We start from the raw sequence: 15,893 nt of genomic DNA, 5'->3' as shown, positions 1-15,893 counted from the left end.
ATGTTAGTATCTTTATGTATTAATATCCATTGTTTAAATATTATAAAGTACGTTTTTTGGGTGAACAAGGGAAACTTTCGATGCTATCGGAACGAATTAAGCTTTTAACACGTATTTCCTATACTCGCTTAATGACCAAATCCTTTAATGCTCGGGTTCGTGGAACCAATTACCGTCTTTAAGAGGGGTTCTACTGTCTCTAGATTGCTGTTAACCTTCCTTCAATATCATCCCCCTCGCAAGGAATTCAGAGGTCGCCGGGTGGCTCAAATTTTTGTTTGAGGTCTTTTGGTTTAACCGGGTGAGAACTCAAGCGACCATAAGTCTCATTTGCAAGGGTCACCTGGGTCACCCTATGACCCAGAGATTACAGCTGGGACCCTGGCTTCAAAATCCAGCAGCCGCATTGAACATACTGTGTTATCAAGTGTAGGGAGTTGAAGGACTCTGCTCGTTTCCCAGCTACTCCACAGAAATAAGCAACAAAAAACCATCACGATAAATGTAGTACTGTCTTTAATTTTAGATCAATTCCAGCACTGAAATGTTTAAATATCAGGTCGACTTATTGTGATGAACATTATGCTCAAAATGGGTGGGAATGTGCTACCCCCTACTGTGAAGCAGAGGTGTCTTGAAACGATGTCAGTATTGGCCTGAGCGAGCAATTGCAGGGCTGCACCTTTTACCTTTATCTTGAGATGTAGCCGTATAGTTTCCACTCGCCCTTAGAGGCAGAACAACTCAAAAGGTGTGACGAACCACAGACAACGCTGGAAGGCAGCCAGGCACTGTGCCAGATGTAGATTAATCCACTTGCTGTACTGCCTTCTCCTGGCAAGCCAGGTTATGGAAACCTGAATGCCTACAGGAAGTGCGCTGAATAACGTTTTCTTTCCAATACACCACAACCCTTGCTGCTTCCCCAGCACTGAACTACAAGCCACGTGCGGGATAGTCACCTCACAAACGCCGGTGTGCCCGATTTTTTTGCGCAGAACATCGAGATCCAGGTGGACTCGGCTAAGGCGTTGGCCGAGTCCCTGGACCGGGCGGCGGTGCCGGGAGCGCCACCATACCTCAACACTCTGCTGCGCATCCTGGCCACGCGCTGCATGATGCAGGCCATCTATTTCTGCTCCGGCATGGAGCCCGACACCCACCACTACGGGCTCGCCACCGCCATCTACACCCACTTCACGTCGCCCATTCGACGGTGACGTGCTCTGGCGTCAGGCACACGCGTTAAATCGACCTTCGCGATTATTGAGGGGACTATGTTGTTGTGTTGGTGTGGTCTGGGACTGTGCTGCCTTTCCCAAGTTTAGGAATTGATTTATTAATTGATGTACTTATGCAATGTTAATTTGTCATTATGGCACACCTCCGATTAGCACGATTGGCTACGTACGGTGCAAATGAAGTTCAGCATACAACTTGTATATCTTTTTTCTATTATTTACTTTTAGTGATTTGTTTACCTTTTCTATTCTTAGCACGCCTATCATTTACCTACTGGACGTCTGTCAAAAATAGCTTTTATCGCGAATCAGATTTCTCCAGGATAAAGATTCAGATTTTGACTTATTTTTCTAAAAGGTCCTATAAACGGGAAGTTTGGCCAATTCCTTAAATGGTTGTTTGGCTTGTGTTGGAGAAAAACTAGAGGATCCGGAGAACACCAACGCCTAGAAGGAGGGTGACAGTGTTCCACGTGCAGAATCAAGAATCCATTGCCGTGTTGCAGCGGCGGCCAAAAGTGAATTGCAATTCTGCCATGGATCGCTAACGATTTTGTTGTGGACCTTAAATAAGAACACAGATTTGAGCAGGCAGCAATTTGCGCTACATCTGATGACAAATAAAAAATCCTCAACAAAGAATTAAATTCATACATTAACAAAGATAATTTCCACCAGCAGATGGTGCTAGAACGTGGTATGTCCAGAGTACAGTATTCTATCACAGCGTTAAATCCACCTGAGTCATTGTTTGCGTAGCTTTCTGGTGGATCGTGAAACCCGCTGAGATCCACCAGAATGAATCGCGGTGCTTGGTGGATTAATACCGCTGCTCCGTTGGCATCTCGTGGCCATACCGCAGCCTGTATCTACTGTAAATTTAATCTTGATATTAAATAGAGGCTACAACAAATGTGAATATTGTTGTTGTTGTGTCCCTGTACCGTTACAGAGACTCGGATGTGATTGTGCACCGGCTGCTGGCCGTGTGCGTGGGCGCCGACCCAACGTACCCGGCGCTCACCGACAAGCAGAAGCAGCAGCAGCTCTGCAACAACCTCAACTACCGCCACAAGATGGCGCAGTACGCCCAACGCTCGTCTGTAGCTTTCCACACGCAGGTGGGAGGCGGAAGTGTGGGCCACGTGGAGCTTGCACGGCGTGTGCTTAGGCACCTGATAATGCGTCCATTCGTCTCTTGAAAACCATTTTTAAGGTCACGAAAGCCGGCATCGTATTGTGCGTGTAGTAAGAATCAATTGTTTTGTATTCGCACGCTTACGTGTGGTGGTGCCGTGGCTGTACTGGTTGGCTACACTTGACATTGCTTTTCAGCATTCTTCTGTGTTTGCTGAAAAACCTAGTCACTTGGCACATTTGCCCATGATGTGACAACTTTATTTGATTGGCTCTGTCAGGTGATGGAGGATTATAGTCAATACAATTGACATTGTACCTTCACGATTGAACTCAAAATAATCCCCATGACATGATGCCAATAGCACAACTGGAATAAATTAGCGGGGGGATGCAGAAAAATACCTTAAATTTTGTTAAATAATTATGGGCTTGGTAAGTGATGCACGTGTGTCTGCTCTTGGCCATGTAGCGGTGATTAACGGCTGTTGTTGTTGTGGTCTCAGTTGTCCTTCAAGAGCAAGGGAGTGGTGAGCGAAGAGGGCTTCGTGCTGTTTGTGCGCCGTGGTGGTGCTCATTCCCAAGTACGGCTTGAAGGGGACGGTTTTCTTTGACTCCAAAGATCTGAAGCTCAGCGTTACCTTCGACGAGGAGGTAGGGCATGTGTTCACTTAACCGGGAGGCATTGGCATTTCCCGAACGGCTGAATTCTGCATTTAAACCCAGGACTGACTTAATGCACTGGGACCCAAGCCCCCTGACCATCTCTCTACGATTAGGGTTCTATCAGACACACAGACACTTGGTTTAAGGTGGAAGAACGCAGTGAGATACGAAGCTCCGTTTTTTTTGCCATTTGGCAGTGTGGACTATTACAGAGGAAGTTACACCGGTGGATACATTAGAGCCGGATGGCTCACAGGGCTATACCAAAATACACTGAAACTGAATTAAATGATGTAAATGCGTTTCAAATATAAAACGGTCACAATTAAATATGCTTTTAAAATAACTGCCATGACGGAGCCCGTATTGTCACGGAGAGGACATCACATTAAAAATACAGTAAAATCCCTCAGATCCGGAAGAATTATAGAGAAAATCTAATGCTTTCTGTAAACAATGAGAAACTCGAAGGGCAGAAAAGTACTTGTAGAATAAAAACAAATGAGGGAAATAGTAGTTGATGCAAAAAGTGATCTCTAGATGGCAAAAAGCACGTTTGTGACCAGTGGATCCGGTCCTTTCCAGCATGCCTTGCATGCCGCATTACATTGTCGCTCTGCGTGGATAATGCACACAGCCTAATTTGGACCAGAAGCTCAAAAGGATCAACATTTGCAGCCATATTTTAGGTATGTTCTTAACTGCAATTGTACACTCCATATAACCTAAGGGGGGTTGCATCTACTCCTTAATGATGGCCAAATAAGGCTTCAAAATTCCTTGGCTGGCCCGCACATCACGATCCCTCGGTTGGTTTGGTCATTGCAGCCATCGGCTTCTCATGCCTGGTTTTCAGCTCGCGGTGAGGTGGCCCAAGCGGTATTGCATTCGCTGTGTGTTGTGGAGGTTTGCGTTTCAAACTCGGTGGCCACTCCGGTTAATACTGTGGTGTGTATTAAGCGTAAAATATTTACAGGCCATCCGCTTTAACAGTGGACGTAAAAAGATCCTGTAACGTTATTCGTGTGCCAGCATCATGGTCCAAGGTTGGCAAATTACATGCAAATTACTTATTTGGGGAGCACATATCAATCGTTCGCCTCCTTTTACAAAAAACGTAGCAGTGACCTTGAATGCAAACGTTTTGAGAATCAGTGAGGCTTTTCTGAGTGACCCATGTAATTGTATGAATAATAACGTTGGGTTTACGTCAATCCGTGCTTGTATGCAGGGCACTTGGCAGAGAGCAGTCAGCGGTAGTGTAGCGGTTAGCGTTCTGTGCTATGATCCTGGCGACTTGGGTTCGATTCCTTCGCACGGTCAACACCAGTGATGATTATCTGAACCGGTCCTGGGCCTCCCCTAGGTTGACTCGGAACTCAATTGAATGCCTGGTGCGGTGTGTAAACATCGCCACTGGGGAGACAAAGGCGGCCGGGCATGGCGACGGCGACCCACCTCCTTGTGTGCCGTGCCGGCCTTCATCTGTGCTCCTCGCCAACAGCACTTGCCCCAACAGTCTGTTAAGGCTACATTGGAGATATGTCTTTGTGTTTTGTGTAGGGCCCCACGCTGTGCGTGGAGGGCATCGCGCTGAACATGTTCGACCGCGTGTGCGTGCGCGTGTCGCTGGATTCGTCCAACCTGCAGCACCAGCGGATCCGCATGCACCTCGTCCGCCCGGAGGTACTCACCGTGCGGCGCGACGCGCAACCTCGGAATACCACCGATTTGTATTGTGACCATGCTGCTGTTGCTGCTTGCTGCGCCAGCAGTAGTGCACAAAAAACAAACGCTCGCCGCATCGGAACGTCAGCGGGCCGAAAATTAATGACACAAGCCACAGCATAGCGCTTGTTGCCATGCAACCCAAACTGTGGGACCGTATCGTAAACCCAGAGAGACACAGAGATACATAGGAGATACAGAGAGACCCATTATGATTCCTAGAGGTTCATAGAGACTCATAGAGATACATAGCAGTGCATTAAAAACAAGCTACTGTACGATTGTGGCCATGCAACCCAAACTATGGACCACATTTTACACCACTGTCTGTTGTCCTATACCTCCTGTAACTGGCAAATTGGATATAACGTGATGATGAATGTATGAAGGAACGCATTTTTTGTATAACGCGGATCCGAACTGGATTTAACTCGGTTGAATGAATGGAACTACGTCGCGCGAGTAGGAATAAGCGGTTGTAACGGCTGCCTCGGCGTAGCATCACACAAGGCGGGATGCTGCTGGATGCTTCTAGATGCTACCCACGTTCCTTAGTCTTTGTTCAGCCTGTGTTACGCATCTCACGCGTTATTGCGGACTGCGCTTTACCCCATATAATATATATTATTTATTATATCACGATTTTTCCAAAACGCGGTGTTCTTGAGGTACGCAACTACCGTATTATAGAACAGACTGTATATCCAAAGACTATGGGACACTATCCCTACCTATATCAGTTGTGACTGTCCGTGTGTTTAAATCCAGCTTGAAAATGTCGTTATTAATTGGCTTTTCCTGGATTCTGATTGGTTATTACTGTGAGGGGAATCATTATGATTAGCTTTTATTGCATTTTGCATGCTGTGTAAAGTGTCAGTATCACTGTCATTCTTGTTATTATCGGCTTTTACTTTATTTCTATTGGCTTGTATCTATACTTGAGTAGTTTTTTAATGTTCAGTGCTTTTTTGAGATATTTCGATATGCAAGGTGCTGTATAAAATAGATTTTTATTATGGCCCTAGTTCATTGCACAAGAAGGGCCATTATCTGAAACGTGACCTATTTAAATGATCGTTAGAGGCAGTTGTTGATGAATGCGAGTTCTCAAGATACCAAGCTAAGTCAGGGTGTGGGAGCCTTGGTAGATATCAGATTTCTTAACAAAACTCCATGAGTCTGTTCTGCATGGGTTTCCTCCGGGTTCTCTGGTTTCCTCCCATATCTAAAAATAAGCATGCGTTGAAACTGGTATTAAGGTACATCTTCTTTGGTTCTTTCGGTAAAGTCACGTAGAATGAGAATAATATATAAATATATAATAATATTGTGTTATTTTATTTTATCAATTTATTTTTTTATTCTCATTCTACGTGACTTTACCGAAAGAACCAAAGAAGATGAATCCTTGCAGTCACGAAAGCTTTAAATCGAAATATGGTATTAAGGTAGTTTACGTATCGCCATGGGCGGCAGGGTGGCACATTGGTAAACCCTTGCGTCTTGCAGCAAGAAAACTGGGTTTGATTCCCAACTAGAGTGTGTTACTGTGTGGAGTTGTCATCTTCTCTCCCCTGTTCCTCTAAAGTCTTCAGACTTGGCGAAGTTTTTCAGTGTTATTAAGTGTAATAATAACATATCACTTGTGTTGGAAATACTCACATGTGTGTGTGTGAGAGCATTGGTGTAGTGGTTAGCACGCTGCGCTATGAACCCGGCAACCCAATTCCCACTCACCGCCAACACCAATGAGGATTATCTGAACTGCTGTTTTGCCTACCCAAGGTCAACTCTTTCTTAAATGAGTACCTGGTGCAGTGTGTAAACATCAGCACTGGGGAGAGGTGTTGGCCACTTACCCCCTCGTGGGCCATGCCGCCTAACAGCAGCACAGTCTGTTAAAGGCTTATTTGGGTGACTATCTTTGTTGTACGTTTGTGCCATTTGTGTGTCCGCTGTCACAGATTCCAGGCTACAACCCTGCGGAGTCCACCCCATGGGGCTCGCCTTCTCCCCGGCCTAAGAAACCCAGACAGCACTAGTGTATCGTGGATGCGGTGTCAACAAGATGTCGGAGGAGGTGCATGAGTGGGCACACACTCTGGGTTTTACATCTGCAGAGTTAATTAAGTGTACATTGTGCTCGCAAGCAGAGGTGAACAATTGAAAAAAAAAGCAGTGGCGGTTATGAGAAATGCTACCCTGAAGTAACAGACGGTTTGCACTCTGAACTTGCAATCCAGAAGTCACCGGTTCTTCGTTCTCCTGTCGCAGCGGTTCAAATGGTAGCGCAATTTTTTTTTAATTTAGAATTTTTACCTTGCCAACCAGTACAATCAGCCAATGAAGGTGTATACGCGTCAAGATGTATGAAAGGTTTAGGATATCTTATGCCCCACTTCTTTGCCAGCCAAGACACTGACCCCCTTGTGAAGAAGGTGATTTCACAAAAATATTGGTTACTGAATCGGTGGTGTTTATTGACTAACGCAACAGTGTCCAACCCACAAAGCACTGTGATCCATTCTGGTATATCTCAACATGTTCCGTGATCTACCAGCAATATATGACCAACAGTTACCCGGATGGAATTAACCGACTAATAGAACACTGTAGACATGCCAAGTGCTAGTGCGATCTATTGGTTTAAAATATATATTATTAATCCATTAATTCTTAGTCGGGGATTTTGTTTTGCCATCTGCTATATCAAGAATTGCTTTATATTAGAGGTGTTTATTCCTATTTGTCCCGAGATCCACAATCAAAATCTTTTGCGATCATCCACCCATGGATCGCAATTCACATATCGGCTGCCACTGATCTAACAGTTGAAAACCAGTTTAACATGTAGGCTTTCGCGACCAATATCCATAACACAAGTTTTTTGGGTTAGATCGCGTAATAAATATTTAAATGTGTCGGTAAACCCGCCACCACCCGACACAGCCAATTCGAAAGGTTTGTCACATTAACAGAACGTGCCAATTCGTTACTAGTAACATCACACCGGTGTCTTGGAGAGCAAAGCCACAACATTTACAATCTGAGTACAATGTTTCACCAGTAATTACAACCAGCTTCATCAGGCGACAGCCAGATTCGTGGAGAATCCTCGTTCCTTAATGCGCATGCATAATGTGTGTTGATTAACATATAAATAACCCAATCGGCAATGGATACCCATAGTAATATGCATTCATTGATTCCCCTCCCAATTCGCGAAAGAAGTGCTCACAAGTGATGGCTGTCGCCTGATGAAGCTAGTTAGTGCTGGCGAAATGTTGTACTTAGATTGTAAATGGTGTGGCTTTGCTCTCCAACACACTGGTGGACTGTACTAGTAACGAATTGACATGTTCTGTTTACCTGACAAACTTTACTAATTGGCTGTCGGGTGGTGGTGGGTTTAACAACACATTTATATATTTAAACGATCTAACCCAAAAAACGTGTATTATAGTTGAAAACCTACAATTGTGCCAGGTTTGGCCTGTCGGAGTGGGCCATTAGGGTGGCCACTCGGAGGGCAAAGCTCTGGGGAATCCGAGCAAGAGCTTCGAAGTATGATTGTGCACGGTGACACCCGCAGGGGTCTCGTGATGGATGGCAAATGGAAGATTTTTTATCGCGAGAGGATTCCCTGCAAGGGATGTTAGGTTACTTATTATTGTGAGGATGCCATTTACTGTATGAAGGGGCAGCGGTCAGCTGCATAGAACAGAGTATAAAATTCCCCGAGCTGTTGCTGTTTAAATCGTCGGTTTAACGGAGAATTTCACCTCAGGTTTTTTTACACAGCTGCCCCACCCCTCATCGGACTCTGTGCAATCACACAAGGAATGTTTTTGGAAAAAATGTCGGTGTCAGAAAATTTTAAGGTTTAATCGTTTACAAATGCGCATTTCGTTACAGCTTCTCTTGTCCTTTAGACGTGCAAAGATAATTTCTGACAAAATATTGACACGTTTTCAAATTGTTTCGTAATTGGTTATAACTTTGCTCACGTATATACAGTACTTGGGCAATAATTATGAGCTCCTGGAGTAGTGGTAAAGATTTAAGCGAGTTGATGTCTTTGCGACTTTGTGTAAATGTGTTTAACATTTTTTAGCTGAATCGTATATTTACAAGCATGTACACATGAGTTATACGCGTTTATATACAAAATTAAACCGATTTATTTTCCATGCATCTTCTGTTATTTTGGTTACTTTAAGTTACGTTTTCCACTACTGGATGAACATGTCGCCACGTGATGTTGGATGTCAGGTTTAGTTTGACCATACTTCACCATGCTGGTCACTGTTGGATGATAATAATGTCCACTTGCAATGCACCACCGCGCAGTATTCACTCGCCTTCGAATCGAGTCCTGCACCGCCGTTTCACATGCAAATTTGATTCTCAATCCCTGGGCCAACTTGCTCCTGATTAGCATGCGATTTGCCACATTTCGATCTCGGAGGTGATTAAATGCGCCGGCTTCCAGGCTTGTTGAGCCGCTCGGAGCCCAATTAACGAAAATTGTTGCCAAAGCAAAAGCGTGAGCTCGAATGTTTGTCCGTGTTCTTTTCAAACCACCAGTCGAACGCCGGCCTCTGCCCACTCCGACCGTGCGGAGGCCCTGGCCGTCGGGGAGGCCCTCATGGTGCCTCACGGCAAACGTGGGGCCCGGGTGGGCGCGTCGACGGTTGATCGCGTACAGGCGGTGCAACTCCCACAAATGAAACATCACACCTTGCTGATCTCGTGTCCAGGAGCATAAACGGTCATCACGCAAACTCCGGTCATCCTCGCAGCAGCAGCTCTTGGCCATCGAACAAAGACGATCACCGCTTCCTTCCGATATTAGAAGCCACGAGCTATGAACGACTCGGAGGTTCGAGCAACCACAGCCGAGTGGGAAGGCAGCAGCAGCCCAGGCGGTGAGCCAGCTCCAAAATCCCCCAAGCACTGAAGTTCTCGATTTAGTACATTGAAAAACACGACGGTAAGTGAAACAACGTAAATCGAAACCAATTTTGCCATTCACTTGAGGGGCCGTCCATGAATGACGTCATGCAATTTTTGACCTCTCGTCACTCGGCGTCACAAAAAGTCAGACCCCCCCTCAAATATGACGTCACAAAGCTCTGCCCCCCCCCCCCCAAAACCATTTCCATTTTGAAAATAAAACATGCTTCAACTATTGGCATTGTAGTGCGTGATGCTGCACTGATGTTGTAGGAGTGTTATAACAATTAGTTTTATAACAATTCTATACTTAAAGTTGCGCATTTTGATGTGACGTCACATTTCTCAAACCCCCCCCCCCCTCGTCACACATCGTCACAAATGTCTGACCCCCCCCCCCCCCCCCCGAGATGCATGACCGCGTTACCGTGTTCATTCTGTGGTGAAGGGATGAGGAAAAGGAAGAGGGAAAAGCATCCAGCGTCGCCGCACGCAGGCAACGTGTTTATCACACAGTGATCAAAATATAAAAATACATATATATGTAGTGGGTTCCACGGAGACTGGAGACGTCTTTAGAGGCAACACGGTTTATTTGTAACTATGAACAGAACTCCCCTTAACTCCCACTATCTAGGGAGGTACAGCCTCCGGGCTAGCGTGCCCTCGCACTGATCAAACCTGGCTCTCAGCCCTCTGGCTATCTGTGCCCTAGGGGAGGCTAACTGACCCGACCCAGCCAAGGTACGGGTCCTGACCACTGGTCCGAGCTCGGCCCGGCCCTTACAAGGACGTCGGGCTCGAGGTCCCAGGGTCCTAGCTAGGGAGGCTATATTACATCAGCATAATAATTGTACTTGATATGTTCTTCAATAAGCTGAGCTATTAATCACAAAGCAACTGGGTATACACTACACTATATAAACAGGTCCCTGCAGGGTGGGCTGGTAGGAACATTGGAATTTTGTCTATTGCAGGCTGGTACACTCAGTTTACAACTTCGTTCCTTCCAGTATTAATACCATATAGTAAAACCAATGAAAACCCAAATATAAACTACCTCAATGTTATCAATAAACTCTATATACTCTCCAATCAGCTGAGCCACCAACAATAAGTCGTTATATATCACAATGCCATATTGCGAAAAATGGCGGTTTTTCTTCCCATCAACGACCAGCACCACGGACAACGAACGAGCTTCGTTCAGACGGACGACTCAATCCATGCTCGGGAACGGAAGAGGGAGAGAGACAGCCATAATGCGTTGTTATACTACATGTTATAACCCATACCATTAACCGTGGTGTGAGAGGTATTAAGAGGCAATATCAGCGAAAGAGCTGCGGTCTGACGGTAACCGTAAAATACAATTAATTAAAAACCATTGGAAAGATGTTTTAAACCATTTCGGAACTTCATTAAATTTATTGGCTGGTTGGGGAGGCCATATTAATTTTGCGAGGTCTGAAACTCCAGGCCAAACATAAATAAACTTCCGTTATCTCCGAAAAAGTAAGATGGATTGATGACCAAGCTGTGGAGGTCTGCCTAAATGTATAAGATGTCCATTGTTTCACAAGAGATAGCATGAATCGGATAAAAAATACACTATTAAATCTTATACACTGGTCCATTCATACAATTAGTATATTAGTGGGCTACATTAGAGAAGATAAAGGGAGGAGAGGAGAAGAGGAGGGCTGGGGTGCCCGGAGCCCAGAGAGTGCCCAGAGGGGCCAGAGAGCCAGGGGCAACCCTGATGTTTATGTTGGCTGGATAGCATGTGCTCCCGTGCATGTGAGGTTGCTCTCAACAGAAGTCATTCCTTGCACGAGATTGGCTGAAACGCTGAGTAACCACTCAGAGGTATAGTGGTTAAGCAGTGGAGACGGTATAGTAGAAAAACAGTGGAGATTTCTGAAGCAAAGTTTAAGATTTGCAGTTGTCAAATTATATTGAGCCGATCCATATGGCAAGTGAAAGAAAGAAGACTTGAAGTGTGTTGCTAAAAAAATCTTGGAGGAAAGAGAGGATACATGTGTGCCTCTTGGAGAAGGAAAGGCATTGCTCAAAACTGTGCTGCAAGGTCACGTGCCATGAATCGCATGAGTTTAAAAAACGTGACTGTAAACCAACAAGCTTGTGAATAATATTCATGGTGAAGACACCTCTATACGTTGGATGCTGCACTTTGTCTTTTCATAAATGTCATATTGTGCACTGGGTTATGCCTTATTAACCTAAATTCTGAATTTAGCTATTCATGTATTTCTATTACAGTATCACATGTTCTTTGGACCAAGTGTCAATTGCCTATTTGATGACTGGTACTCTGATTCTTTTTTTTACAAATCAGGGACTTGTTTTAATTAAAATGTGTGTGTGTGTGGTTGAACGGTGTAACAAATCCATGCGTTACATGTGTAGTGTTGCAGCGCCGACCTGGTCAAGGCCTATGATACAATCAGTAGGCCAGGGCTCTGGATTGTTACTCGTATTTCCGGAGTCCCTAACCCTCTGCTCACAATGATTAAGGACCTTCACGATGGTGGGCAGGCCCGGATAAAGTTGCGTGCCCGGGAGTCAGAGCAATTTCCTGTTTACAGTGGGGTGTGACAGGGATCTACAGTGAGGGAAAAAGTATTTGACCCCCTGCTGATTTGTACGTTTGCCCACTGACAAATAAATCATCAGTCTATAATTTTAATGGTACGTTTATTTGAACAGTGAGAGACAGAATAACAACAACAAAATCCAGAAAAACGCATGTCAAAAATGTTATAAATTGATTTGCATTTTAATGAGGGAAGTAAGTATTCGACCCCCTCTCAATAAGAAAGATTTCTGGCTCCCAGATGTATTTTATACAGGTAATGAGCTGAGATTTTGAGCACACTCTTAAAGGGAGTGCTCTTAATCTCAGCTTGTTACCTGTATAAAAAAACACCTGTCCACAGAAGCAATCAATCAATCAGATTCCAAACTCTCCACCATGGCCAAGACCAAAGAGCTCTCCAAGGATGTCAGGGACAAGATTATAGACCTACACAAGGCTGGAATGGGCTACAAGACCATTGCCAAGCAGCTTGGTGCGAAGGTGACAACAGTTAGTGTGATTATTCGCAAATGGAAGAAACACAAAAGAACTGTCAATCTCCCTCGGCCTGGGGCTCCATGCAAGATCTCATCTCGTGGAGTTGCAATGATCATGAGAACGGTCAGGAATCAGCCCAGAACTACACGGGAGGACCTTGTCAATGATCTCAAGGCAGCTGGGACCATAGTCACCAAGAAAACAATTGGTAACACACTACGCCGTGAAGGACTGAAATCCTGCAGCTCCCGCAAGGTCCCCCTGCTCAAGAAAGGTCATATACATGCCCGCCTGAAGTTTGCCAATGAACATCTGAATGATTCAGAGGACAACTGGGTGAAAGTGTTGTGGTCAGATGAGACCAAAATGGAGCTCTTTGGCATCAACTCAACTCACCGTGTTTGGAGGAGGAGGAATGCTGCCTATGACCCCAAGAACACCATCCCCACCGTCAAACATGGAGGTGGAAACATTATGCTTTAGGGGTGTTTTTCTGCCAAGGGGACAGGACAACTTCACCGCATCAAAAGGACGATGGACGGGGCCATGTACCATCAAATCTTGGGTGAGAACCTCCTTCCCTCAGCCAGGGCATTGAAAATGGGTCGTGGATGGGTATTCCAGCATGACAATAACCCAAAAAGACGGCCAAGGCAACAAGGGAGTGGCTCAAGAAGAAGCACATTAAGGTCCTGGCGTGGCCTAGCCAGTCTCCAGACCTTAATCCCATAGAAAATCTGTGGAGGGAGCTGAAGGTTCGAGTTGCCAAACGTCAGCCTCGAAACCTTAATGACTTGGAGAAGATCTGCAAAGAGGAGTGGGACAAAATCCCTCCTGAGATGTGTGCAAACCTGGTGGTCCAACTACAAGAAACGTCTGACCTCTGTGATTGCCAACAAGGCTTTTGCCACCAAGTACTAAGTCATGTTTTGCAGAGGGATCAAATACTTATTTCCCTGATAAAAATGCAACTCAATTTATAACATTTTTGACATGCGTTTTTCTGGATTTTGTTGTTATTCTGTCTCTCACTGTTCAAATAAACCTACCATTAAAATTATAGACTGATCATTTCATCGTCAGTGGGCAAACGTACAAAATCAGCAGGGGATCAAATACTTTTTCCCTCACTGTATGTGAGGAGTCTGTGGGTCGCAACATCACGTACGGCTGGAAGTAGGACATTCCAGACTAAGAGGGTTCATGATGGCAATGTCAACGACACTGAACCAGCCAGCACAACTCACTGCCAATAACACATATCCACAAAATTCACTCTTAAGCAATTGTTCAATCAATTAATTGAATCACTACAATTAAAACCAAAGAATCTCCCAGAACAAACACTTCGCACTCTCCTCCGTCAGCCACCTGCATCGACAATAGAAACGCATCAGTCCAGCAGTGGATAAAACCTGGTGTGGGAGGTATGGGGGGGGGCGGCTTACACTTGCGGTGGACAGCAGGGGGGTGGCTGGATGCAGTAGCCATCGCAGATCAAGCGGTAGAACTTGTCATCGACTGCCATGCGCCAGGGTAATGGGCCTCTCTTACACCCACACACATCACACTGAGCGGCACACACGTCACACACCGAGGAGCACGCACGTCACACACCGAGCAGGTTGCACAGGTCTCCTTTATCAAGACAAACGTGGAGCAGATTACAACTACAACTCTTCTACGCCTGTCACAATGCCCCCCTCTCCCCCCCCCCAGTTTATGGGGGGCCGCGGGCCTCACTCCCCCCTTCGCATCAGCCCCCCCTAATAAATGATCCGGTTGCATTGTGAATGCACCACTCGAATGACGTGCAGTCCCGTGGCGCACTGTAACGGGCTCGTGATTTACTCAATAAAATTCAATGTAAAAAAATAAAAACGATCGCAATACATTATTTAAAATAAAGTATGGCCATCGTGTGTCAGCATCACAGGCGAAAATTGGCATGTAAAAAAAAACTTCACTCCGAATCACTCAATTGGGATTGCTCGCAGCAAACAGCACCTGACCTGCTTGTAGGTTAGGTGCTGAATAACCGTGTGTCACACAGAGAACAGTTGCCACTGAGGGTGCCCTTTTCAAATGCTTGAGATGAGATGTGATTATCGCGTGTAACTTTGCACACTTAAATTTTTTTTATAAGCGAACTATTATCGTTTCAGGTGGCAGGGTGGTGCAGCGGTGATCTTTGACCCTCGCAACAAGAAGGGCCTTGGTTAATTATCCGACTGGCACTTTGCGGAGTTTTCTACGTTCTCCCCTTTGTTCTGTATGGGTTATCCAGTTTGCTCACGTAGCTAGAAAACACACTATCACAATGTAACTGGGTATTGGCCAAGCATCCCAATGCTAAAGTTACCTGCAAATTACTTCACTGGGATGACACTCGGCAACAGAGCCGGATGATGGCATTGCTGGGGCCCTATGCCATCGTCAAGCTTAAGAGGCCCCTTCTATGAATGCCTGTATATTTTTGTCAGCAGAATGAAAATAACTGCTTTGGAGAGTCTTTTTTTCTCACCGATCTTAATTTTTTTAAACAATTATGTTAAAACTCGAAACCTCGTGTCCATTTCTTGTTTCGTATTTAGAGCCCCCCCTCCTCTCTTAATGCGAGGCCCTAAGCTGTAAGTGTAGCCGGTGTGAGCTCGCCTGTGATGAATCACACGTATAATTGTGCACTGTTATTTTCTATGGGTGGCCAGGAGAATGTATTATTATTATTCAAGTGAATGCAATGGTGATCAGGGGATTGGACCCAGAGCCCCACGTACACAGTAGAGTACAAGGGACGCCCACAGTACAGATTTGAGCTGACCTCCAGATTGAGAAATTGAACTGTGTTATGACTTGGAGGGTGTTTATGAACGCGATTGTGACCGACCCGTCCCGAAGGGAGGAGAGGGGACAGGGTGGACGGCTGCATGAGCTTACTCTTTGGCACTGCACAGCACAACATCGCCTCCCTACTGCAAAAAACTCGGCAGGACCCTCCTGAAAATGAAAGTCTTCGGAATCAGTGAGGCCTGTCCTTGGGAGGACAGGCGTATTCTTGGTCGTCA

At 45.4% G+C, this 15,893-nt stretch overlaps 1 long non-coding RNA gene across 1 annotated transcript; it reads left to right on the top strand.

Annotated features, from left to right (window-relative positions):
• Positions 1 to 2,864: 2,864 nt before the first annotated feature.
• Positions 2,865 to 8,969, top strand: LOC142906077 (uncharacterized). Its single transcript, XR_012930048.1, has 3 exons — positions 2,865 to 3,032; positions 4,608 to 4,730; positions 6,740 to 8,969. It is a non-coding gene; the product is annotated as an uncharacterized LOC142906077 (long non-coding RNA).
• The last annotated feature ends 6,924 nt before the right edge of the window (positions 8,970 to 15,893 follow it).

Source organism: Petromyzon marinus, chromosome 61 (genome assembly GCF_048934315.1).
Source record: "Petromyzon marinus isolate PM22_M1 ecotype Great Lakes invasive population chromosome 61, UKy_Petmar_22M1.pri1.0, whole genome shotgun sequence".
Classification (NCBI taxonomy): domain Eukaryota; kingdom Metazoa; phylum Chordata; class Hyperoartia; order Petromyzontiformes; family Petromyzontidae; genus Petromyzon; species Petromyzon marinus.
This window is presented reverse-complemented; position numbering and strand designations above follow the sequence as displayed.